We start from the raw sequence: 27625 nt of genomic DNA, 5'->3' as shown, positions 1-27625 counted from the left end.
AGTGGTTAGCACATCGCGCTGCGACGCCAAGGGTCCCGGGTTCGATTCCCGGTCGGGCTTGGTTGTTTGTGAATGTCCATTCATCAATTTCATCATTTCATCACTCATCCCCATCTTCGCAAATTAGCCAAGAGGCACAAAACGCGAAGTAAAATAAACTAAATCAAATCAAATCAAAAATCAATTCCTTTTGCGCGCTACTGAACACCAATTCTTGTTCGTGATTTGAACGAACGTATATGTCACGTATATGAGTTCTTTGTCTAGAGGTTGCGCAAACTCCTTGAACTTCACCCACAGTTATGCACAAACCAGGTTGCTGTATAGATGTTTAGTTTTTTACTTCAAGAATGGTATTTGTATGTTGATGGTTTGCTGTGATGAAAACAGTTCTTTCCTTTGATCTTAAAACCATCTGGACGAGGTAAGTCTCAGGGACGGCGACAGGGGTGAGCACGGGTGGGCAAGTGCCCACCCAAAAATTCCTGTGCCCACCCGATGAACCACCCAATCAAATTCAATACATATATACAATTAGGGAGATGTAAATTGTTCTGTAAGTATAGACTGATCATCACTCAATGTATATTTTACTTGTGAATATTGTAGATACTAGAAAGTTCACAAGTTTCAATTCATCCCATAACAAGCTTTGCTGTCAGTTGGCGAAACTTTTCTAATAAGTAAGTTTACAAAGATTAGTGCAAATATCTTGTTCAAAGAAATTAATTTAAGCTTTTATTTCTACTTCCTTAATTTTGTCAGTGGAAAGCTAAAGGAACTCTCAGAACTCTTTTTGAAATGTAATCTAATGAACACTGCTATGATTAGAAGCAAGTTTTGTGGGATCTGACATGACTTAGGCTAAAGGTTATAGACTAACTGAAACTGTGCATAGATGGGAGTTCTTGATGTTGTCAACACCGGCACTCTACATAAATCTCGGCCTGATCAAAGTAATAAACAATAAACAAAAAAATCTTCTTTGCCTTAATCGCAATGATGAGTATGAATGATGATGATGAAGGGACACTCACATAAACACCCATGCTCAGACCGGGATTCGAACCCGGGGTCCCTGGTGTCATAACGCACTGCGATAACCACTCCGCGGGTACTTTGATGTGTCACTTTCTTTATTCTATCACAGTTTTTTTACATAACTGTCATCTTCAAATAATGCAATATTTCTAAAATTACAATTTTTAATTTGTTCTAATTAATAACGAGTAATCAAAATTACTACCATACGGAGGTGGCCAAATTTTAATGTAACAGTTTTGTAGGTTTGGAAAAAATCTATAGTATTACCGAACTGATGTAATTAGTGGTCAGCACTATTTACAAGTTCTCTTCCAGCATATACATTTTCACTATCAGTTATGCAGCAGTGGCGTCTCCTGACCCTGAACTTAAGGCGTTGTCAAAGAAGGAATGTTAACCCCTCCCCTCTCATTTCTGTGACCCAATATTACTCATTTTCTCCGAACATTTTTGGTGTAAATTTAGAAATATTTTTAAAAAAACATTAAATTACATAAATTATTTTAAATGAAGTAAATACTTCATTTAAAATATTAATATTTTTGAAGGGTAAGGACAAGCAAGGACTGTTTAAACGAGAAAATTAATGTTCAATACTTCGCCATACAATTAATTTTTAAAGCAGCAGTCTGCAACCAGAGGGGTTGGTGGAACTCCCATCACCCCTACAAAAATCACCGTGGACATAAGAATGACCCGTTCATTGAAAAATCGCTAAAATGCACATTCCCGGTTTTTCCCCTTACCCTTCATTTATCCTTCCAAAAAGTAAATTTTGAAAAATCAACTGCTCATTACTTACAGTTACTTGAATTCCAGCTCTATTCTTCTTTCTTTAAAGAGAAATGCGCTGATCACCGCCTCATAAAATTTGGATTTATCCCCTTCTCTCAGCTTATAAAGTAATTCTTTCTCGATGGAGAAAATTCAACTGACCACTCATTACAGAAGATCCATTGTATGTCTGAGCAATTAATTTATCACCACACTTATATTTATCCATTATTTCAGTCACGTGACTAAAAAGAGCTCCTGCAGTTTTATCGGCGCTCATGTCATGAAACCCAAGAAATCTTTCAATGACTTTTTTCTGTGAGTCCGAAAAAAAACGTAACATCGTTGACACCTGAGATTTATTGCTAATGTCTGATGTTTCATCGACCATGATAGCCACAAAGTCTGTGTTTTGAATTTCATTGTAGATTTCATCTCTCAGAACATCGAAACTGAATTTATTAAATAATTTTGAATGCCTGCCGAAGTACCGCGGAAAACTGTAGAATTTAATAAATGTTATTTTAATGAGGGATCAAACAATTCCATGTAATTGCCATTATTTAGAGATGCTGCATTTTCCTCATGGCCTCGGAATGGCAGTTCTCGCTTTGTTAAATAGTAGACGGCGTTAATCAACCTCTTTAATATTTCCCTTTTCTTTTTTACTTTTTCATTGTGTAGTTCTGTTTCAGATTTTCGTTGAGTATCCAAAAGACCGTCAATTCTAGTAGGGGTGGCAACAAAACTACTAAATTTAAAGAAACTAGAAAGATGCAATTCAGACTCACTGTGTTTTTTCACTGCAGTATTGAGATGATTCAAATCCGCATACCCTTGATAATTTCAAACACCTTTTTTAGTCGAAAGTCGGGACGGGATATTTTTTAAATCCCGACAAAGTCGGGAAATTTTCGGGACGGGAAATGTTCGAGATTTTCCGAAGCTCTTGAAAAATCTAATTCTACACGTCATTTTCACCTTAAGTGATTGTTTTTGCATTTCTGATACAAAAACTAAGAATTTCCGATAAGTTCCAGACATTTGCAATGCCGAAAACATCGAGAATTAACAACTTTTTACAATGACCATTCGGTATTTCCCGACTGCTCGGGATCCCGAAAGAGTCGGTAAGTCATTTCCCGAAGTCGGGATCGGGACAGGATTTTTTTCCCGATCCCGGTGCCGACTTTTCGGGATCCCGCACTTTCCTAAGAATAATAAACATGTTCAACAGTAAAATTTATTCACCACATCACACCCGCAAAGCCAGTCTGAAATTTCATAGAGTTCTTTTCGAAAATGTCTCTCAAAACCTTTTCCAGCACCACTTTTTCCTTTAACATATGTTGACATCGTGAGATTCGGACATGGTCGACCATTGTCAATCACTTGTTTCTTCTCTGAATACGAAAGCGAAGAAAATGAATTATTTAAATACTTTTGCACAACGCTTTCACTATTCTCCATCTTAAAATAATCACATCACTTCACACCACACGTTTAAACAATAATGCACAACAATCAGGAGCAAAACAACACGGAACGCGGGCCGAATGAAAGCCAAACCGTTGGGAACAAATACAACGCCTTGAGAAGCTAACCATGGTGGTGGGTGGCAGGATGCGCATGCGCGGTCATCCTATGTTTCGGCGCTGTAGCAGTGGTAAGACGTTGTATTTCCTCTCCAACGCCCTGGCAGTGCGGGACCGATCTGCCTGCCTGACAACCACTGCGGGCTGCGCCGCGTTCGTAAACTACCGGGCGCTCGAAACTGACAATTAAAGAAAAACGCTCAAAATTGTAATTTATAGAAGTACATATACTTTCTTCTTTATTCCATTTTCCTTTGGCCGTTGACACACGACTTACACACCCAGAGAAATCGCCACTGTTATGCAGTTGTTATGATTAACAAGCATGAATTTCAAGGAAGATGAAGAAAGGGGTGGGAAGATACCTTGACCCGAGTGTGTCTGACACCTATAATGAGGCAGCCAAATTAAAGGAAAAAAATAATCAGGACAATAATCCAGGAGTGATCTTTTCTTAAGGTCCATATGCTCAAATAGGCTAATTGTCACTAGATCTTCATTTTAAACTGTAATCCTAACGAGTGTGCATTGGCTTTCACTGGGGATTGAACCCAAGACCCCTTAATTATAAGATGTGAGCGTTATGAGATCGGAGAGACTATATACAGAGACAACTCCGTCAACCGTATCATTTTATCATAACATAAGATGCGTCCACTTAAGAGGTGGATTACACTATTATTATGATTGGCGCATGGACGTCCGCAGCATTTTTTTCCAGGGAGGGACAAGAATGGTAACTTGTTCCAAGGGAGGCAAACGATAATAGTGCTGCCCCTCAAGGAGGAAAAAAAACTTATTAAAATGGAAGCTATCATGTTCCTGCAGCACCCTTCCAATAATTAACATAAATTACTGTGAATGAAATGAAATATATATGTGTGTGTAATGTATAAGTTTATGGTAAGACCCATTTTCCATGGGGGCGTGCCCCTTGCACCCCCTCCTACCGGACACCCATGAATTGGCCTGGGTTTTAAACTACTTCTTTCACGTACGGACAAAAATATTTGAGATTTAGAGTAGATAAAACCACGTCGTTGTTCGCGTAGTAATCTGTTTTGATAAAAAATTAAGCCTTGTGGAGTTGAAATTACTACTTCAACTTGCGAAGTGCTATGAACTGTTGACACTCTATTTGTGGAAAGTAATCAAGACTGATTTGCCTCTTTGTTATATTTCAAGTCGATTTTCTGCTAGTTTTGACCATTGGTGACGGTGAGATTGAATGGTAATTAGATGAACGTCATGAAGGGACGAACACAAACACGCAAGGAGACACAAAACAGCGGTTACAGGCGCCAGATATTCATTTGCCTACAAGAATACAGTTTCCAAGGTGTACTATTCAGGAGGAAGGTTGGCATTTGAGTGTGTTCGAAAAGGTCACACTTACAGCCCAAATGATCTGTAAAAAAGATAAGATGATTAGGTTTGATGAATTCCTTGTATCCAAATCGTTTTCTTCACAAGGTAAGAGGGAAATCTCGAGTGAGAGAGGGGGAGGGGGGAGATACGTGTTAGTCAAACTCACCTAATGCCTTACGTTTGTACATACTGCCCACCCTAATTTATCAATATACAGGTTCTGCCCACCATGTCGAAAAATTCTAGCGCCGCCCCTGAAGCTCTCTCACGATCGTTAAGTAACGAAGATAGAAGTCGATGGCGAAGTGAGGACGTAGCTGACTGCCGTGTGAGACTGGCTTTATGCCATAGCTTTGGAAAATACATCTCGAGGAGCAACCTTTATGAGATTTCGGAGAATACATCTATATATTACACATACCTTGCTAGGATAAGGTAGAAAATAACTAGACTCAGAAATCTTATAAAGGTTATCGCCCACCGAACCTCCAAGTGGAAAATTCCATGATCCTTTCTGAGAGTAGTCTGTCTGCACATGTACCGCCCTGCCACGCGCCGAACCACGGAACATTTTTCATGTTCGGCTACAGCGGGGCCGAGCATGACGCTTGTCGGAGCTAAACGAAGGAACGCGGAATTACACGAGAGGGCATTAGAGCCGAGGCCAACGGAAATTTTCCACCCTAGAAACCTGCAGACATCTGGACAGAGGCGTCTCGTGAACGCATGCGGTGCATGCTGCGCATGCGTCAATTGTGGGAAAAAGGACAGCTTGCTCTGCGACGACATTAATGAGCATTTCTACATTCTAATTTCTTCATATAGGAGAAGTATTTATTTTACACGAGAGCGCTCAACTAAGCTTATATTACATTTCTTGGATCTGATTTGACGCATGCGTCAATTTTGGGAAAAGAATTATTACTTTCTTTCACAGTTCCTGTTTTTGTATTGTTAGGCTCAAAATATAAATAGTGACCCTCGTATTTAATAAAAACTGAAACAGCAAGGTTAGTGCTACACATTGATAACCGAGAAAAACAAAGTTGATGTTTCCGAACTAATCACAGTTACGTAACGAGGTCAGTGAATTCGAAGTTGTTACTTTGTTGCTTGAGTATATCCCACGACCTTTTCCGATAATTTTCTTTGAAGTTTATTGAGTCTACTACAATCAGTGGCTGACCATGGCCGTATTTAGAGCGGGGGGCTAGGGTCCAAAGCCCCCCCCCCGAAACTTCTGGCATACTGGATTAACGGAAGTTCAGAAACCAAAATTTGTAACACATTTTCAAAAATTTATTTACAGTTTCACAAAAATACAACATGGAGCGCGCTATAATTTTCAAACATTTTGAATTTGAAATTTGAGCGAAACTGATGTAATTCTCAGAATCGCAGCCCGCCCGCGACCTCTTCATTTTCACTTCTGCTGTTCTCTTTCCAGTACTGTTCCTGGATTAGACTGTTCCAATAAAGCTTTGTTCAGTTGGATCAGACTGAAAAAACCATTGTGATTGCCCCAAAATTCCCCCTATAAGAGTTCAAACCTAGGATATCCAGCTTCGTAGCGCGTTACATTCACTACCCTTCACCCAGGGGTTGGATATACGTAGTACATACCTTTAACCTATATGCGGTCCTATAAAACACATACTTGTATAGTGCATAGTGGTTGTATATTATATAATGCTGTTTGGTAAGTATATGAACAATATGAGCGTCGGAAAGTGGGATCGAACTGGTCTATAGAAACCCCCCTTCCCCCGAATTGGCATAGTTTATTGGAAGTTACAAAATAGCAATACGTTTGTTAGTTTTATTGTTAATAACATAAATAAAGCCCAGTTAGTTAGTATTCCAACAGAATAACCAAAGAAAAATGGCATTAGATCGAAATATTGTGGTTACAATACAGTCACCAGGTTATGATTTACCATTTAATCAAAAGAATAACTGGTTCCACACTTCTTGAATTTCCAAAAATTAAGTTTTATGTGAAGATTGTCGTGCGATGAGCGCACGTACATCAAGCGCACAAAGGAAATTTCGTACATCAAGCGCACTCATATTTTCCTACCTTCATGATTAAATGCCAAACTTCCCTCACACACTTTTCCAGACTTGGGACTGGACAATGTGAATATAATACGCAATGGTGGTTTAAAAGTTGATGTCTATTAGCAATGGCTTCATCAGATTTTTTAAGATTAATATTTCAGCAGTCAGCTTCGTCAAAACTTTTCACAATAATATATTTTCAATCGGCAATAGCCTCGTCAGATAAGGTTAATGGCTCTCAATCAAACTTGGTCGCATACGATAGAGCTCTCAGGCAGCGAAGCAGTTCGTCAGTTTCAACATATTTGCACGTACGTCGATTTCTTCTTATTCTCCAGTAAGACGTAGTACACCGCTGAAAAATGTTTTGTTTCTTTTCTGAACTTCCACAATCAGCATGAATTGTATAAATCTGTTGAAACTGTTTAGAACAGATTTTGAAGAAGAAAGAGTCTCTGGATTGTAATAACTTTCTGCCACTGTCACTTCCAAACACCATGCATTCCTTTCCATTATCCAGAGTTATGTTGAACATAAGGAAGCTCGTCCAGTCAGCGTATTTACAAACCATCGAATGTTGCAGAACCAAACGGATATAATGCTTTCTTATTGGCTGTGCCCACCGGAAGTGCTTATGTTCCGTGTTCATCATTCCTTGCGTGTTTGTTTTTAGGATAAGGCTGAAGATATCAGACTCGTGAATATTTAGTAATAAAGTTTGTAATCAAATTGTCCAAATTGTGTGAAGAAATATACTTTTGTATGGGGAGACAGTAAGGAAAATACTGTTCAATAGTTGTCTGGTGATAAAAATCAATACGAAGCCATCGAAATATGATAATGTTTAATAAATATCTTGAAATATGGTTCTAAAATGCCATTTCTGTATAATCAACCATGAACATGACATAGTATATATACAATAGGCGGGCGTATTGACGACGGATAATGTTTTTTTAAGTGAATATATTTTTTTCTGAAAGTTTTGCTTTTCTGTCTTTCAAAACATCAATTTTAAAATTGTCCTCAAATATCAACCTGTGTTTAAAAGGGTTTCTTATCTTGTTGCGATGAATTACTGAAATCTACCCTCTTAATCTGAACCCTGCCCTTTAGCGTTAAACGCATTAACTTCCGGAACGACAGCCAATCAGAAGCCAGGTATCGATGGAAGTTCTGCAGCAATATAGGGTTTGTAAATACGTTGAATGTCGCAGGATCTCCTCATTGAAAGAAATTTAGGAACTGTCGGCCGGATTTTGTGCACATTGATGAGGTGTCGATTCCAAAACAACTTTGTTCGATGACGTTTTTGCTGAACCCCTGAACCCACGGTACCGATATCAGTCGAGCAGAGGACTACATTTACTCTTGTAAGTGGTGATTACATCCATTTGAAAAACTACACCAAAACAAAGTGCTCTGAACCACGACTTTCTCACTACAAATACTTTGCAAAGAATGAACCCACTTTACAAATTTCAATCAACTCCTTGCCTGCACTAGGGATGGCCAGATCCGGATCCTGCCGAATCCGAAATCCGGATCCGGTTTGTTCCGAATCCTAAGGATCCGGAATTTCCAGATCAGATCCGGATCCAAAACTTTCGGATCCGGATCCGTTTTGCCATCCCACATCCGCTTCTTTGGAAAGTAAGAATGTGTTTATAACATATTGTTACCTGCTAATATACGTATATATGTAATATAGTACATACACATATATATATATTGTGTGTGTGTGCGCGTGCGCGATTTGTAATTAATTAATTAATATACTTACAAGGGAGGTCTAAGTCTCCCCCTCCGATTTCCATGAAACTTGGCAGGTGTATAGAGGCCCCCCTCCCCCTCAAATGCCAAGATGAGGAGAAATTGAAGTGGAGATTTGACCCCGAATCCACGTAAATATGGCATAGGAAGAAACAGGGGGCATAGGGCCTCTCTATACACCTGCCAAATTTCATGGAAATCGGAGGGGGACACAGGGGTCAGATCCTTACTTCAATTTGTCCTCATCTTGACATTTGAGGGGATTTTGCCCCTAAAACAGTTTTTAGATGAAAGAAAAAAAACACGTATTTCTTCCTTTAGGCCCCTCTATACACCTGCCACATTTAATGGAAATCGGAGGGGGACACAGGTGTCAGATCCCCACTTTAATATGTCCTCATCTTGACATTTGAGGGGAGGTTGCCCCCTAGAACAGAATTTTAGCCGAAACAAAAAAAACGTATTTCTTCATTTGGGCCCGTTTATACACACACCTGCCAAGTTTCATGGAATTCGGAGGGGGACACAGGGGTCAGATCCCCACTTTAATGTGTCCTCATCTTGACATTTGAGGCGGGTTTTGCCCCCTAAAACAGTTTTTTTGGCCGAAACAAAAAAAACACGTATTTCTTCCTTTGGCCCCACTATACACCTGCCACGTTTCATGGAAATCGGAGGGGAACACAGGGGTGAGATCCCCACTTTAATTTGTCCTCATCTTGACATTTGAGGGGGGTTGCCCCCTATAACAGTTTTTTAGCCGAAACAAAAAAAACACGTATTTCTTCCTTTGGCCCCTCTATACACCTGCCACGTTTCATGGAAATCGGAGGGGAACACATGGGTGAGATCCCCACTTTAATTTGTCCTCATCTTGACATTTGAGGGGGGTTGCCCCCTAAAACAGTTTTTTAGCCGAAACAAAAAAACACGTATTTCTTCCTTTGGCCCCTCTATACACCTGCCAAGTTTAATGGAATTCGTAGGGGGACACAGGGGTCATATCCCCACTTCAATTTGTTCTCATCTTGACATTTGAGTGGGTTTTGCCCCGTAAAACCGTTTTTTAGCTGAAACAAAAAAACACGTATTTCTTCCTTTGTGACCCTCTATACACCTCCCAAGTTTCATGAAAATCGGAGGGGGACACTTAGATAACCTCCCTTGTTAGTCTTACACTTTGTAATTATATAACACTGCATATATTATAATGTTTTATTTTAATTTATAAAACTGTAACTGTAGAACAATTGTATAATTTATGTATAACATTTCTATCTTGTTATATGTGTTAAAGGTTTCATCCTGGAATGGAATGTCTCCCATTTATGTGTGTTTTCATTTCCAATACATTCGAATGAATACATATTCGTTTCAATGGCATTTACAAAATCACCTCTGACATTTTATGTTAAACAAGTAAGATTATTTTTGTGCACGTGTGTGTTGGCCGATGCATAGCAAAGTATTTTAGGAACAACACTTAAAAAGAATTATTGTAGGACTAACTAATGAAAAATTTCTTTGTAATCGAAGATCATAATACCTTTTAAGGTGTGGTAATATTATAATGGGATTGAGATACGAAACTCTCGGATCCGGAATTTTCGGATCCGGATCCAGATCTGTAACTTTTTCGGATCCGGATCCGTTTGGCCATCCCTAGCCTGCACCTTGGATATGCTAGGGTGACTCAGTTGTGTGACCTTCAAGTGAGCTCGATAAACGGCTTCTCTTCTGTGTGCGCTCCAAATACCGTGCGTTCGATAATCATATGAATGTTCAAACAACATAAACTTTATGACTAAAATTTCTTGCTTACTTTTAAAGCTTTTCTTAAAGCACCTAAAATTTAATAACAAAATATAATAGCTGTGAATTTCAGAACACACACTGCATGAAACGTGAATAATAATAAAAAAAAAAAAAATGTTCTGCATATTCACACTTCTGATGGGTGGAGTAAAAAAGTCTCCTCAAGGATATAAGGACAGCAATAATAATAATAATAATACGTTTAGAATTAATTATTTCATGATTTCTTTACAAAAATAGTATTATATTAATAATGTTATTATTTCTATTATTCAAATTTCTTGCAACGCCCAAGGGGAACAATTATGAGTGAACACCCTCCCCCCAGAAAAAAAACTATGTTGGGTTCCAGATTGCAAGTTACTGATGACGTAAATTTGGTACAGAGTAACGTCTTTGTGACGACCACACCAGCGAATGCTTTCGAAGTTCAGCTTCCCGTCCAGCGTTACAATTAATGCTCTCCAGAACTTGCAACTACTGTACGTAACTTATGACGGCATTCCTTTGCAATTCTGATTTCTTGTGAAGACTTGTGTTATTGCTGGAATTAACCTTCTAACTAACTAACTAGCTCTCTGGCCTTCTTAAACCCGAAAGTTCATGGCTGCAGCAACACAGGCCTTTCATCTGTCCCTATCCTGAGCAAGATCTATAGGGACTCTTTTCCATCCCTACCAATTTCCTTTAGGTCCATCTCAATATTATCCCTACATCTTCTTCTTGGTCTTCCTATAGGTCTCTTACCATCAAGTTTCCGAACAAGAATCCTGTAAACCCTTCTTTCCTCTCCCATTCGTGGCACATGGCCTGCCCACCTAAGTCTTCTTGATTTAATCATTCTAATAATATCTGGACATTATTACAAATAATGTAGTTCTAAATTATGTCTCCTCATCCCTTTTAGGCCCGAATATTTTCCTAAGGATCTTATTTTCAAATACTCTCAATTTATGTTTCTCTTACAATGTGTTGGACCAAGTTTCGCATCCGCATAATATTACAGGCAAAATTACTGTTTTGTATATTTTCACTTTTAGATTCATAAACAAAAGTTTATGAAGAGAGAAGTAACATGCATTTCCTGAATTAAGCCTGCATTTTATTTCATCTTTAATATCATTTTTATTTGTTAGTATTACTTGCATTTGGAAACTGGTTCAAACGAGTAGTTATCAATAATTAGATTTTGATTATTACCTAACACTTGGTTTCGACCTGTAAGCATATATTTAGTTTCCTCTTTGCTCACTTCCAAACCTATGTCTTTAGCTCTTTTGAAAAATATTTTAGCATTATTCTTAATTGTATTTACATCATCCCCCAGTAAGTCTACATCATCTGCATATGCTAACAGCTGAATCACACAGTTAATTCAGCTGAGTGAATTAACCTTCAGATTCTGGAATACCAGTTAGAGATTTTGGAATATTTGTGCTAATGGATGATATTCAACGTGACGTCATCACGCAGTGCAGAAACAGCATCAAGAAGGGCAAACGAAAGCGTATGAAAAGCCTCTCAGCGAGAAATTTGCGATAGTTTATACGTACACATTCCTCATGATAACCATTGTTTGACATTTTGAATCACTTTCGCAAAGATCATACGTGCTTACCCAGCATACTTTCAACGTAGGATCTGATCTGCTTTACCAAAATGTAGCGACGGAGCGTGATTTCACGCAATGAATTATTGGGGACGTTGTTCGCTTAATATCATCAATTACAATCGGGGCTTAACGTGCAGTTTATATTTATTTATGTACTGCATTACGAAATATTGCTATTTTACTATTGTAATATGAGAATTCAATTAACTCTTCAAGTTTGTTTAAAAGTACGAAGTTAATCTCTGTAGCACGTGTTGCGTTTTTTCTGCGGATTTCTTGGATCCAACACACGAACTTGCAAGGCAAGTGACCTTAACCGCTTCACTATGAAGAAGGTCCTGTGCCCTTGATATTGTTAATTTGAACGCACGCCTCTTCTTCCGCGAAAACACAGGGAATTTATATTATCATTACCTTGGCCTTTTCCATCGCTAAAGCACGTAATTACGAGTGCATACTTTTCCACACAGCACGCTTCCTACTTCTGTACGCATGTCTAGCTGTGCATTGCACTCATCAGGTGGCCTTGCTTTTGTGGGGGGGGAATCACACGCTCGTGAATCCAGATGATTCAACCAGTTGTACTCGGTGGAATTCTGCCCTTTTGTACATCGTTGTGCATTTCTTAGAAGTTTGAAGCGTACGCAATTCGATTCTGCTACCTTGCTTTGAAGATTGTGCTCGCATGCTGCTGTTAAACCACATCGCGGTTACGCTGTTTCGAAATGGACCGGTTGGATAGAACATTGGCGAACTGGATGCGACTCTGGCGATTAATATCTCTTGAACACTTCTCATACATATAAATTGGTTCTGCTAGAGCAAAATTCGTAAGTACAGATTTCTTAATCTTGTTCCATTAGCGTTGAATGTCTGCTGTGTGTTTGGAAGGAATTAATTAAATACATTATTATGATAGAACGTGCATCATTTGCCGTTTTGTCCGAAGTTTTTGTTTAATTTTTTTTCACTTGGCCTTGTATTTGCTGATGAACAATTTTACTTACATTTATACCTATAGCTTATTGTACAGTCGAAAGCAAATGTAATAGCACAAAATTAGTAATGGAGCCTGTCTCGATCTTGGTTCCTTGGGTCCCCACGAATTGCAAATCATGGTCACGCTCGTCTCGGTATTAAAGGTAACGTATCGAGCTTATATCGAAATAGCTTTATAAAATGTAAAGAAAATCACTATAGCAGAATAAAACCGTTTCGATGTGCTTGAATTTTTCATGGCTTAAATCTTTACTAACAATTTCAGACAATAAATATGGAATCTCGTTTTGATTTGACAGATGTCTGGTTATTTGTAGGAAGGTTATCTGTGTCATTTCTGAAAGAAAGTAGTTTTTTTGGTGCTTGTGCGTTGGGTGCTGAACTCGCCAGTGAGTGTCACGCTCGAGTCCTGACGTGAGCATGAATATTCCTTTGCGATAGGAGTGTATATCTATCAATTTCACTTAATCATTATTCATCCTCATCTCCGCGTGTGGCTTAGTAGACAAAAGAAAATTACAAAAATTAAAAAATCTCGAAATATGTTAAGTCAATATCCGCGTTTTCCAAAACTGCTATACTCTGCGGTACCCTACACCCTCTTTTGTTGTTCATGAACGTTTTCAGTTGATTTTATCTCTCGGAAATGTGTTATTGTGAAGTAAAGTACGTCTGTTGCCTTAGCGTGTTACTTTACCGTAGCAGAACAGCCCAAAAGGCTTCGCGGAAGTGAATATAACACCCAAACGACTATCCACAACAGCAGCTATAATTTTACGTAGTTAGGTTAGGATTGTTAGGTATGGTACTGATAGTTATTTTCGACGTGTTCTTTCGCTATTTTAGTGTGCATACAAACAGTTTTTACTAACAAAAGCGGCGAAAATACTCTGAAATTGCAGGTTTTAACTTATGTGGGCCATTCTCTGGGTTCAAATATCTCCGTTATTTGTGCTTTCCTAAAGCTGGAGAACCACTTTTACATTACGTAAAACATTGAAATCTGTCGATTAAAGGAAAAAAATTGACGAAATTCTTGAGGGGGGTACAGTGGATCGACGGCCCCTACTCTGCCCCGGGAATCTGTGTAGCGACGCCAAGCATAACTGTGGAGAAGGGGAGAAAGCGAGTGAACGGAGCGAAGCAGCTGGTAGCTGCAGCAGCATTTTTCTCTTCGTGCATTCACTCCCTCACGCGTTCATTGGTCGAGCTCTCTCGAGTCACTACTTGTGCAGAGACTTGTTTCTGTTCGCTTGCTCCAGATTCCCGAGATAAAGTATTATTAAACATGTAGTCATGTTCTCTCGATTTGCTTTATGTAATGCAAGGTTCGAGAATTTGAACAAAACATCAACAAAGCAGTCGACATCCTATCCTATGCAGCAAACAAATTCCATTCCTTGATTGCCTCGTAATATGCATGTGTGCGACTGTACAAGAAAATACTTGATTACCGCCTATCTGCATACTATTTTCTTTGCGTGAATTGTTTTTCTTTACAATAGACATCTAGATCTAATCGCATGGCAACATTTTTGCATGCAAGAGAGTCGACACAATAGTTCTGACAACGTTTGAATGTCACCAAGGTCAAAGCTTACATAAAAACAGTTTCGTTCGTCATAGACTCTCTTGTTATTACCACAGGAAAATCCTATTGCGGATAGTATGAACATGCACCATCCTGGCACCCCTTCCTTGTACTTTTTTGTCCAATTAATCCGTTAAGCAAAAACTTGTCTAATGTCGCACTTCCTTTGCCGTTCTTTTTTCTCGTTTTCGACCAGGTTGACGGCTATTACAGAACCTGGCTTATCAGTTGCACTACCCATGCAAGGCTTGTGGCATGAAAAGAAAAACAGGACCATAAACTTTCTACAGAGAATCTGTGCGTTTGAGACGTTTGCCAGAGCCATCTATCGAATCGTTCGAAACTCTGCTGTTACATAGGGTACTTACGGTTTTCTGTCATTGACCTTGGTATTTAGTGTAAAAGAACAGCTACAAAGAAATAAAATATGTATGCAAAATAAAGGAACGAGAAGGTAGAGTGAGAAGTAAGGTAAATACAATAAGATAGATGTAGAGATAGAAAAATAGTAAGGATGAAAAAGGTAGAGAAAACAGAAAAACAATAAAAAAAACATGGAGAATAAGCATAAAGATATAATTAGATTCGGAAAGAGCGGAAAATCGTGGGGAAATATAAATAATAGAGAGGAAGGTGCACAAAAAGGGAGAAGAAAAGAATAAACGAACAATTTTTCCTTATTAAAGGGTGGAATTAACCTCATTAGATCCTCCCTGTGAGTGCATAGGCGCCGGTACATAAGGACAAGAGGGGGGGCATTTTCACTTCCTGGCTTTTCCTTGATTGCTCGTTCTTGATTCTTCAAGACAGGAAAAATGCCAGACAGCAAAGCTGAGATGTAAGTTGGAGTTCAACAAATTTGTGAGAACACTGGTGTGGTACCAACACGACTTCTCTGCATTTCACGGCAACAGTATCGTGAAAATTAGCCATCAGAAAGTGTAGAAGAGTACATATGTACTTTCGTTGGCAAATATTTGTGCCATCCCTCGATTCACTTATTGCTGCCTTGGTTCTACGATTTTCACCCGAGAACCAGCATCGTCGGGAACGGTTTATTTTCATCCTAAAATGCCCTAGACTATTGTCATTCAATGAGTGTAGCAAGTTGGTAACAAAATTGACAACTGTACTCGATAAGCTGGAGGCTGAGGCTACAAGCTGTTTCTTTTTTTTAAGTGGACCAATGCAAACAAAGATTCCCTCATGCCATCAACATTCGAAAACGTAATCAACCATGTCGCCTGATCGACTTTCATGAATGTGTATGTTTCGCCGACAAAAATTGCATTTAAGTGATCCAAACTTTCATTCTAGTGTGATTATCTTATTTCTCAGTTTTTGTTCGGGAAATATCTGTGCTGTGTCGCCTTCTGCAAGTGAAGGACGTGGTATGTGTTCATATTTAGCTTTGTTTTTACGGTTTCATAAAACGTACCTGTTTTTCCCTTACTTTCTCACCTCCTGCCAAAATTCCTGCGACGCCTATGTACGAGTGCCACCATTTATTCGAACATTAGATAAATTGTAACAATTGACTGCACCAAAACCAAATCGTTGCAACAATCAGTATAACAATAAGCAATAACTCTAATATAACGATTTATTACAATATGTAACATAATGTTTTTGTTGTTGTTGTTCTTGTTTTTTTTTAATGAGACTGATTGGGTAGTGTATCCAAAGGAAGTTCTATAAGAACCCTCGACAGAGTATTTAATTTCAAGAAGTAACTGTTAGTTGTAACTTCTTTGCAAGTAAATATTTACTTCCTTACAACAAAATATATGACTCACGTAGTCCATGGTTAGGTGTTGCTTGATTATGTGACATAGGTAGGTAAAATTTTCAATATCGTACCAAAGTCTCTGACGAGAACGAGAATCTCGTTCACTTCTCGATTATTTTTCAAGCCCGTCTCGGTCTCTGTACTCGCTCTTGGTATGAATAATTACGGTAAAATCGTGCAGTTGCGAATTGATATCGCACGTCCACTTTCTCTTAGTTGTCGGTAGATGGCATGAGCGTACTAGGACGCGGACAGTCTTGTGCAGCAATACACAAAATATTGCCCGGCAATTTGTCCGTGACTATTTTCATTAATTTTTTTCTTGCACCCTACGTGTTTTTACGGAATGGATTTTTGCGTGTAGTAGTTCGGAAGTTGTAAACAGATTGTTTGGTGATTTGTGTCAGTTCTTGAAGCTCTCATTGCATAAAACAAACAGAATAAACATGGGGATGGACAATTTGCTCGGTAATAATTATACAATTCTCACTCGTTTCGCTTGTAAAGTATGATTGCACACTTAGCTCTCCAGCTGCTTTGTAAACGAAAATCTCGGTTCTTGCGAGGACGAATGTAAATTTTAAATGAGCACCACAACGAGAATCGAAAAACTGAACATTGGGGATTTTCCATGGTCGAAGGTGCATAATATGGTATCATTGAAAGAAATGACGTTACCCCGTCCTTGATGATTTATCGTGCACTTTCTTTCCAGGTAAACTACGTGAAGAGAGCTTCGCTTTGAAGATCGAACCTTACAATCCGTAATAAAAACTAATTATAACATGAACTCAAAACGTTAAAACCATAGGACCCTTAGTTGTAAGTGCGTCCGCGTGATTTTTCCTCAGAGGAAGATCTCTATATCTTGCACTTCAGTCATAAACATATCTTTATTATTATTATTATTATTATTATTATTATTATTATTATTATTATTATTATTATTATTATTATTATTATTATTAATTTACAAACCATAAAATTGAAATTTGATTGAAAATACTTTTGGCACTGTTTTGGATTCGCCTTGCTTCATTTCCATAAACATCTATCTTTTTGTTGCTGAACAGTTCTATGTATTTTTGCTATGCACAGATAGAGCGCACAGAGACCACTTAATCTGCTCTATGTAATGGTACCTCTGATCCATGCTTTTACGCGACAAAGGGTAGCAAAAAGTAATTCAAAGTTATGGCGCGTGAATTGTCAAGGTCAGATCCCAAAGTCGGAATTGATTTCCTGAACAGTTGAACAATTCCAAAGGATCGTATTTAAAGTGAAGTGCTTGAAAATTCTTGAAATTAAAACACTTTGTTTCATATTAAAATTAACAGTTTATATTCCAGGAGTGCAAAAACAATCACTTGAGGGGGAAATTGTGTGTGAAATAAGAGATTTTCACCGCGTCAGAAAATTTCGAAAATCCGACCTGGTCGGAAAATTTGGAATTTTTACACCTCCGAACGTCGAGATTATAAAAAAATTCCTTCCCAATCTCTTCCAGACCAAAAATGTTCCATCCTGCTCACCCATGATTCTAATGTTTCTGCCGAAAATGTTCTCTTGTTATTTTCATGGTAGAACAGTTAATTTCTGCAACTTACAGCATGTAAATATTATTATTTGTAATATCACTACAATTTTGCTATTCGAGTTACCTGAACCTTCCCCACATATCTTGCCCCCTTCCTCATCCCCCCTCCCGCCCTCTGCGGGCGCCGTTGCTTTGTTGAGCAACAAACGACAATGATATTCAGGATGAGATAGTGACGACCATAGCGGCGAATGTCGTTTCTCCGCCATGGTAAGTAAGACCTACGTGGATGGGGGGTGGGGGGAGAAGAAATGGGACTTTAAGAAGGGGGCACCTAAATGAATTGAAAAATAGATATCTTTTCTAGTTTTTCTTTCAAGACAAATTCGGATATGGTTGCTAATCCAATACATCTTCTAGTCTAAAATTAGACAATAAACGTACAAATATGAACATTTTCTCAAAAACAGACGACAATCTACGACAAACAAACAAAAAAAAGTTTTACTGAAAATTTTCCACACAATACATGCAATTTTGTGCACAGTATGCACTACCCGTTAAATATACATTTACATTTTCTATAAAACGTAGCTAAAAAGATCCGAATATTACGATAAAGTACACGTGATTAAAGCATTATAATTCATGTGAAGAAAAGTCTGTATTAATCCAGTAAAATCCGTCCCTAGCGAAGGTATAAAAATAATCACAGATTTTTCAGTGTTTTCAGTTGCAGCCATTTTTGATAGATTTTTTAAATGTTTTTTTATATCTGTCCGCACAGAAGACGATAAGCATTCCAACCATTTTACAGTTTATTGTTTTGTGTTTATGCGAGTGTTAGACACTTTCAATTAAGTCAGGAATTTTGATGCGTATTTTATGGTGAGAAAAAAACGACTTCTACTTGGTTAAAAAGGTCACGTCACTGATACGTATAGCTTACTACACCAGTGACATCTGTTAAAAGATTCGAATCTGCTATGTGATTGTGTTTTAGTTGATACCAAGAGTAATAATATATAGACAGAGGGGGCCGAAGCGTTTCCCACTGAAACAAATTGATGCTACCATAATAATTGTGTGTTAAATAAACAGAATCGCGACGCAGTGATGAATAGTGTTGGGTGATATATCGTCCATACGATATATCGCGATATTGAAAACATATCGTCCAGGCGATATCAACTCGACGATATATCGTCACGATATTTTGGCGATATATATCATGTCAGTTATATATCGTCACGATATTTTAGCGATATATCGTCACGATATTTTAGCGATATATATCGTGTCAGCGCTATATCGTCACGATATTTGGCGATATCTATTGTGGGGACGATTATATCGCCGATATCACGATACGGAAAAAATATCGTATCGTATCGTCTGTGACAATATTTTCTTGACGATATATCGCGATATCAAATTTCCGATATCGTCCATCCGTGCTCGATCTCTATGCAGAACTGTGCAATCCTCCAACCTACGTCACAAGAAAATTCCCGGAAACACAAAAAATGTGAATGGTCCCACCTGTATGTAACCAACCTTGGTAGACCAGAGGAATACATTTCTTTTTAGATATAGTGCAGGTCAAAATAATGCTTAATGCACGACCTCAACATGGCACAGTGGTCAAAGCTTGATGTTCAGGAAGTTACTTGATCCGGCGACCTTCCAGAATATTATGTGGACAGCAAAGACACAATGAAACAGAAGAACCCAGTTCTCAAGGTCACACTGTTGCTTTCCACGAGACCAAAATATGAATCCAGACTTGGTGCTCTTTCATACGTGTTTTGACTGTGTCCTTTTAATTGGGCGCCTTCCGATGAGCTTAGCACAACGTTTCCGAACTTTTTATAACTCTTATCAAGAGGAGGTCATTGTTGCTCGTAAAGCGAAAAAAATGCTCGAAAGCTGCCCAACCTTGCATCTTGATTCGCAGGGGCAAGTGTTGCCAAACCAGACTGTGAACAATCACTATATAAAAAGAAAATAATACTCTTGCTTCCCATTTGACGAAACTTTAGGCAGCAAACACATCGCTCCAAATAGCGGGTAAACTTTTTAAGTTTCCGGCCAGTAGTGTAACTAACACGCTCTGCGTCTACCCACAACTTTGTTGTGCGCCCCTACGCAATTTTTTTTAAAAAAAACTTTCTTTTCTAAAATATTAATTCACTTCTGAATTTATATTAGGTATTTACAAATATGAAAATACATACATGTAATTTGAATCTATTTAAAAACTGATACGAAAGTTTTTAAAAGACAAACTGTAAAAAAAATGTGTTACAATTACAAATGAAAATGCAATGTTGCTATAAAAATTACAATATTGTTAAATGCAAATTTTTTGCGTTTTTTAATGGAAGCAAATTCTTGCGTTAGTTTCGTCAAGTCAAGTTTTCGAGCACGATCGCTTTCAATGCTTAGCAGCGTTATTCTTATGATTTCGGTTCAGGGGTGCCCACGGGGGGATTTCATGACGCACTTGCGTCATGGGAATTTTTTTTTGGGGGGGGGGAGAAAATTTTATACCAATTCTATATATCTTCACACAAAAATGGGGGGGGGGTCGTATCGTTTGATTGACTTGTTACTGATTTTTAGTTTTGGTTATTATGTTTAGTTTTTCTACCTACCTGTGGTGATCGCGGCGATGGGGTTGAAATGAAAGACCACCTCTTATGTCTTTAGGATCAGTTTGGATGGGGGGGGGCATGCTATTCGCATAAATACAAGGTTAGTCGGGCAGACAAACTGTGAACAATAAGGTTGACTAACAATGGCAGTGAGCCTGCAGTATCTAAAGTAAACATATATTGCTTAAATATGTCTGTATTATACAGTGACGCAACCACAGGGGGGAAGGGGGTCATTGTTCACCCCCCCCCAAACCTTCGACGGAAGTTAATTCTAGGGTAGCAAGGGAGGACAAACATTGACGACCAAGGGAACCTGCAGGGGGGCACAGAGGAGCAATGACCCCTTCGATTTCAAATTTTATACAAATAAAAATTCATTTTGTAAAATTTTCTTCCTTGCTTCGCTCTCATTATCTGCTTTTCTCGTTTTCGACAAGTTCAGAGCAGTAGGCAGCTAATGGCGGCGGGAGTGTGATGTAAAGAAAAGTTGTAAAAGAGAGAATGCCATGACGTCTAGCGTAATTGTTTGCGCCCTATTAAATAAATATTGTTTTCAATTGCAAAAATTGGGTCTAAAAAATTTCTTGCTCGCTTCGTTCGCATTCTACTTGTTTTCTGTAATGTAATGTATTTACATAATATGCGTTGTATATTTGTATTGAACAAGCTTTGAATACGTACACAATTTAGTGTTAGCTTGTTGCATATGTACTTTCTATTTTATGTCGCTTCATGTTGCATGTTGTACATGAAAGTTACACATGTATCTTTGGAATGCATTTATCATTCAGTTTCTGCCATTCAAAAATACAGTTTGTGTGCTTGATTTCCATTATTAGCTAATGTCAAATTGACGGGGTTGAAAAAATATTTCAACCAAACAAATGCTTTACCACAGACTTCTACCCCATTTTTGCGTAATTTATGAGGATAATAACGTCTTTGATACTACTACTGATAAAAGCCATTATTAATAATAATATTATTATTATTATTATTATAGGTACGTTTATACTGGTACTTGCCCCCCCCAGACAAAAATTCCTGGTTCCACCTCTGGTATATTTTTCCGCAAATTTTGTCTGACAAAAATAATTTGAATAATTAATTTGGTATAAAAGGGGGTGGGGGGTAATGTTCTACCTTTTTCGGGGGAGTGCGTCATGGGCCTTGGGGGGGGGGGAGGGCACCTCTGTTTTGGTTGATACTACATTCCGAAATGAAGCGATTTCTGTAGCAATAGTGCAAGATCTTGTTCATATTTCTCCCAGAACTTTGTAGCGGATTCCCCTACAACAACTACAAAAGAAATTTAACAGCAGCACAATTTCACAAAACCTTGCTGAAACGTGGGCGGTAAGTAGTGGCGGAGCGGGGTGAAAATGTTTTCATCATATTTCCTTGCTTGTCGTCTACTCTTCGATGACGTAATCTATGACTTGAACTGTTCAACTAATGATGAAGGTTTTCTTCTAACCTGGAAATTCACTTTCTACTTTTCTAGTGATTGATTTTCTCTTTGCAGATTTAGGGGCATAAAAATATAATGTGTTCGGTTGAAAATATATTTTAACACCGAAATGAAAACTTTTGTGAACTATCGGTCTTTCTTCATTTTTCATTCTTACTGCGCCCCCGAAGCTCGTGGGGTTGTCATTTACGCCACTGTTGCAGGGAAAATTTGTTAACTCTTGCTTTATTCGTTTCGTAAATAGATGTGAATATGCTTTAGAGTTGCTTTTCAAATGTTACTGTAATACCAGGGCCGGGCTGCGAGCACCAATAGGGCGTTGAAATTTTATTATTATCCAGGGGGTCCGGACCCCCCCCCCAAAAACTTAGCCCTATCAAGTACTAAAATTAAATAATGAAAAATATATTCGTTCAGTCTTTGTTGTATAATTTGCTCTGAACTTATTGGAAGACAAGGATTATATTGGGATCATATGGCTTTGAAGGACAGAAAGGACGTCTTTAGGGGAGGGTCTAGGGGTCCGGACCCTCCCCCCCGAAAGACTTACCAAGTACTAAAATTAAGTAATGAAAATATTAACATTTTTTGCATAATCGATGGTTATTAATTTCCTCTGAACTTTTTAGAAGGCAAGGATTATATTGGGATCATACGGCTTTGAAATATACTACAAAGAAGATTTATGTGCACTACTACTCAAAATAATATGCATAAAATGTTAATCAGAAACTTACTTTTCTACAACTACATGTAGCCTAACATCATTTTTGTTATTCGATAAATATTCAATTATTCATCTATTTGATAGTAATTAATTTCATTGCCAGGGCACTTGTTTTATGTAAATTAATCCGATCTTAACTACAGGTAAGCTACGTAATGAATATCCGCTGTTATATCTCTATGCTTATACAATCTTTTTACCTATTCGTGTAATAATAATATAATATTAATTTATGTACTGTAATTAGTATATATTTGATTTAATATAATTATTTTTAATTTAAACATTATTATTATTACTATTAATATTATTCCTGAGACACTTGGTTCGAACCACCACCCCCCCCCCCCCGAAACATATTTCTAGATACGTGCCTGGCTGGAGCTACAAAACACACATGCATCCCTAAATATGCTAAATATGATGTAGGATACTTTATTCTTCTTTTTCACACTCACTACATTGACTAAGATGTTCAACACCAGCTGCCCATCCACCCCTTAGACAGGGGTTAGGACCCCCCCCCCCCCGCACCTTTATAGAGTGTTCGCCACTGCGAATTGCACTCGTAATGTAATGAAAGTGAAGCCGCATAAAACTGTAGATTATGGGAATTACGCACTCATTGTGAACCATTGTCTAATTTCGTCGCGACTGACTTTTCATACTGTCCGCTTGGCGGCGCTTATCCCGTGGTCCTGAGCTCAGATTACACCGTGAGGATATCCATCTATCTTGGTTACAGTCGCGTCGAGTTTGCGTACTCACGACACATACGAAGTACCCCGAGCTGGCCTCGGATGATGGCAGATAGGCAAGGCATTCTTCCAAGACACCCGATTTCGCCTTGGTGCAACCCACGCGGCCAGTCTTGCGATGGAAGTCAGGGGTCATAAGCCCTCAGGCAAGGCTAGGAAACCACTTTTTTCCAGCTGCGAAAGAAACAGTAAGGGACCTTAGCAAAAAAATAAAAGGATAGGAGAGATGACATTAAGCATTTCAATCAGCCACTAGTGATATCACACACACTTCATCTGTAGGTCATTTCCAGTTGCAGTCTCCTCACCTACCAGTGTTGCCAAATCTAATTATCAGAATGTAACTAGATCGAATCTAAAAAGAAGCTACAATTTCAAGTGGCTACATTTAAGGGGTAAGTCAACCTCACTTCCACGTAGCACTCCCCGCTGCTTGCAGACCTTGATCCACGGCTGTGTGGGGTCGTGTTGTCCTATCCGTATGTGCCCTATGTGCTGAGTGCTCTTTTACATCATCAGCTTTTGCCTTAGGTAAGGCGAGTTTAGTCCTCGGAAGTGGTATGTTGAGTTAGTGTTGGTGTTTTAAGACCACTTTATGCACAGTAAGGCTAATCGGGACTGGACCTACAGTTCATTTTGGGTCCTGTCTTGAATTTTGTTTTACTTCAGGGGCTTGTCCCCGTATTACGTGCGGAAGCAATCAAATCAATCAATCAGTCAAATCAATTTACTCCCCCTCCACATACACACAAACATCAGCAAGCCAATCAATACGCGTAGGTATAACCCTGGCTTACCCAAAGGGGAGAGGGACTGCCAGGCCCACCGCCTCTTGTATTTCGATTTTTCAACCGTGAACATTTATATAAGAAAAATTAAATAAATTACATTGTTCCCTAGGATGTTATCAAAGTTTCTGTAGTACTTTTGTTCTTAAAAGCATAAAGGTAACAACCATAGTGAACAATACTCGCATGGTGAGCCTATCATGCACCTCTTTTCGATGTGCGTTCTTCATGACACTCATACCAGTGACAGTGTACAATTGGTGCGTAATTATGGTAATATTTACAATTATTGTAATTAACTGGACCTATATAAACAAAAATAGCATTGACGCAAAATTAATATTGGTTTTCTGAGGTTTAGTGAACGATAAAATATGTACGTGACACTAATGCAATAATTGGTTATTATTTTGTATTATTGATACAGTGGAACCTTGAAAACTCGAATCTCAACATCTCGAATTCCTTGATAAGTCGAATATTTTGTAATAACACTCAATACTAATTTTACCTCAACAACTAGAATAAAACTTTGAGAAGACGAATTCTTGTACAGCTCAATAACTCAAAGGTAGACTATGAAAAACCTCCATGAGTCGAAGTTAAATTCTAATCACCTCTATAACTCGAAGTTTTAGTCGCACGTACCTCAATAAGTCGAAGTCGGCGATTTTGGCCCTCAATAACTCGAACCTTGGTAAGTCTAAATACTTGATACCTCGATTTTTTCTTTTCCCCCTCAAGTTCGAGTTATCAATGTTCCACTGTAGTAATTTTGGTAATTATTAATGTACGCAAAAAGATGTCTCAGTGTTTGTAGTACTGTTGATGTAACACTAGTGTATTTAGTCGGATGAGCTGACTATTTCAGATTTTATCCTTTCGATTACAGTGCCTCCCTAATAATGTGTAACGCATTCACCTTGTAATCAACGTGACCCGGGTTCGATTCCTGTGGAGGCACACTTCACTGGTTTGGGATCCTATTTTAAACCGTACATCTCGTCCTAATCTGCCATAAAGTGAACTTCTTTTAAAATAAATTGTTTCTTTACTTACAAAAAGTGATTCATTAACTTTGTTTTACACAAAGCGCGGTTCAAGAATTGAAAGAAAATCCACTGAAGGAGCTTTAGTACAAATCCATTCCCATAGTGAGGGAAAATTTGCAACGTGAAACTTCCTTGGTGATTTAGGCACCAGACCTGGATCCAATAATGTCGAGTCGGCAACACTGTCGCCGATATGTGGTTACCCTCAGTTGAGGTCGCTAGACCCAAGTGGAAGTTCCTAAGGCGCATGCGCGGAGCAGGAAGTGAGCGCTCTGTAAAACGCTTGTGTCATCGGAAGAATTACGATTTGGTTCCCTGGTCCCAGAAATCTTCTACGTAACTTTTTTTTTACGATGGCATTTGCGAATGAATCAAGGGCGATTTCTCCAGAAAAGGTTTGGCGCGTCCATTAGTTGTTGTTGTCAGTGTGGCCAGCTATGTGATATTCTAACCAACTCTAGTGTTGTGGTAAGACTTGTTTTACGTCCAGTTTGGAGATATGTGGGAAATTCGGTCCCCTTAATAAATCGATGGCGGCTGCTTTCGTCTGTCGTCAATAAGTTCCTAAGTGAAAAGACACTCAAGGACGCGTGGGCCTCCCCGATGGCGCAGTGGTAGCGTCATTCCCTTGTAATCAAGAGGTCCCGGGTTCGATACCCGGTGGAGGCACAAGTGGTTCGGATACCACTTTAAACTGTAGGTCCAGTCTCGATTAGCCATACTGTGCATAAAGTGGACTTAAAACACCAACTCAAACCAAGGACGCGTTGTTTGCAAGCAATGGGAAGCAATGTACACTCACCGACAATAAAAATGGTACATCTAGGGCCTGGAATACTATGTTTTCTGCAAGGTCGGTGTCATATGTGTGTTGCCTAACTCTACAGGATAAGTGGATTTTAATAGCAAATTTTCAATGGCAATTTCTTCCACCGCCGTAGCGTTAGGCAACACACATAACGCTTTGAGGGGAAGTAAGTATTACAGGATATAGCTGTCAATTGTTTTTGCCGGTGACTGTACAGAGAGACGAGAGTGGGGGAGAAAGATAGACAGAATGAGGGATAATGAGATAGAGAAAGAAAGAGATAGGAATTTGGTACATTTATTCTTTACTCCAAAAATATTTCCAGATCTCAATGCTCTTTCTTCAACCCGGTACAGGGTGATTCAAAAGCAACTTGACATTTTCCTTATGTCGCTAATGAACCGTTTTCAGGAGAGAGTAAAAGACACTGTTGTTTTCCAACAAGATGGTGCACCACCCCATTTCGCCAGAATCATTTCTAGACTACCTCGCTGACACCTTCCCCGACAGGTGTATCGGCCGTGGCCCATCAAGACTTTCGGCGGCTCGCTCTCAGATCTGACTCCCCTAGAATTTCTTGTCTGGGGTTTCATTCCAACTAAAGATCATCACCACAGAGCAACTGGCGCAGCGAGTAGCTGCAGCAACAGGCGAGATCGTGCCAGCTATGTTGGAGCATGTGTGCCGGTCTACGACAGAGAGGTGGGCGCTATGCCTCTACAGGGCCACCACAATGAAATGCAGTGAGTTGGTCTTCTATTCTAGAGTACTTTTCAGCAGTACTGTCAATTTTGTCAATAAAATGCTATTTGATTAAAATGTCAAGAGACTTTTGAATCACCCTGTTTTTCATTCGCTTCAGTAAGTGAAATTCCACTACGAACATTTCAAATGCCGTATATCATTTCAGGTTGGACTTCCAAAATTAAATCTTCCCGTGTTTTTTTAAAAATAATACTTTCTTTACAAATCCCAGACAGAAAATTATATCCTATTACGCGTATTATCCCAGTACAGCAACCTTTCGTAAATTGTGAGTACCTTTGCTAGACCCATGTTCTTTAATTATCGTATTTCCTTACAACATATTTTCTGTGGTGAGACTTTTGTATATACTCTTTGCTCTCACAGAAGTGAAGCACATTATGTACACGACAGCATGCTTTGCCATATTCCAATGTTTCCTCCATTTATGTGATTTGATGTGATGTGATTTAGTTTATTTTACTTCGCGTTTTGTGCCTCTTGGCTAATTTGCGAAGATGGGGATGATTGATGAAATGATGAAATTGATGAATGGACATTCACAAACAACCAAGCCCGACCAGGATTCGAACCCGGGACCCTTGGCGTCGCAGCGCGATGTGCTAACCACTCGGCCACAGGGTCGGGCGTTTCCTCCA

The 27625-nt window shown here is 38.8% G+C and overlaps 1 protein-coding gene across 2 annotated transcripts in view; it reads left to right on the top strand.

Moving 5' to 3' along the window:
- Positions 1–27625, top strand: part of LOC145977955 (sodium-independent sulfate anion transporter-like) — a 239366-nt gene that overhangs the window by 28997 nt on the left and 182744 nt on the right. Inside the window, exon 1 of one of the 2 annotated variants that reach the window (XM_083110300.1) lies at positions 12739–12872. The exons of the other annotated variant lie outside the window; for it this stretch is intronic. The gene's annotated coding sequence lies outside the window, so the exon portion shown is untranslated. Of the gene's footprint in view, positions 1–12738; positions 12873–27625 lie in introns of those variants that run through there. 2 annotated transcript variants of the gene reach the window in all.

This window comes from Lepisma saccharinum, chromosome 24 (assembly GCF_977018435.1).
Source record: "Lepisma saccharinum chromosome 24, izLepSacc3.1, whole genome shotgun sequence".
Lineage (NCBI taxonomy): Eukaryota > Metazoa > Arthropoda > Insecta > Zygentoma > Lepismatidae > Lepisma > Lepisma saccharinum.
This window is presented reverse-complemented; position numbering and strand designations above follow the sequence as displayed.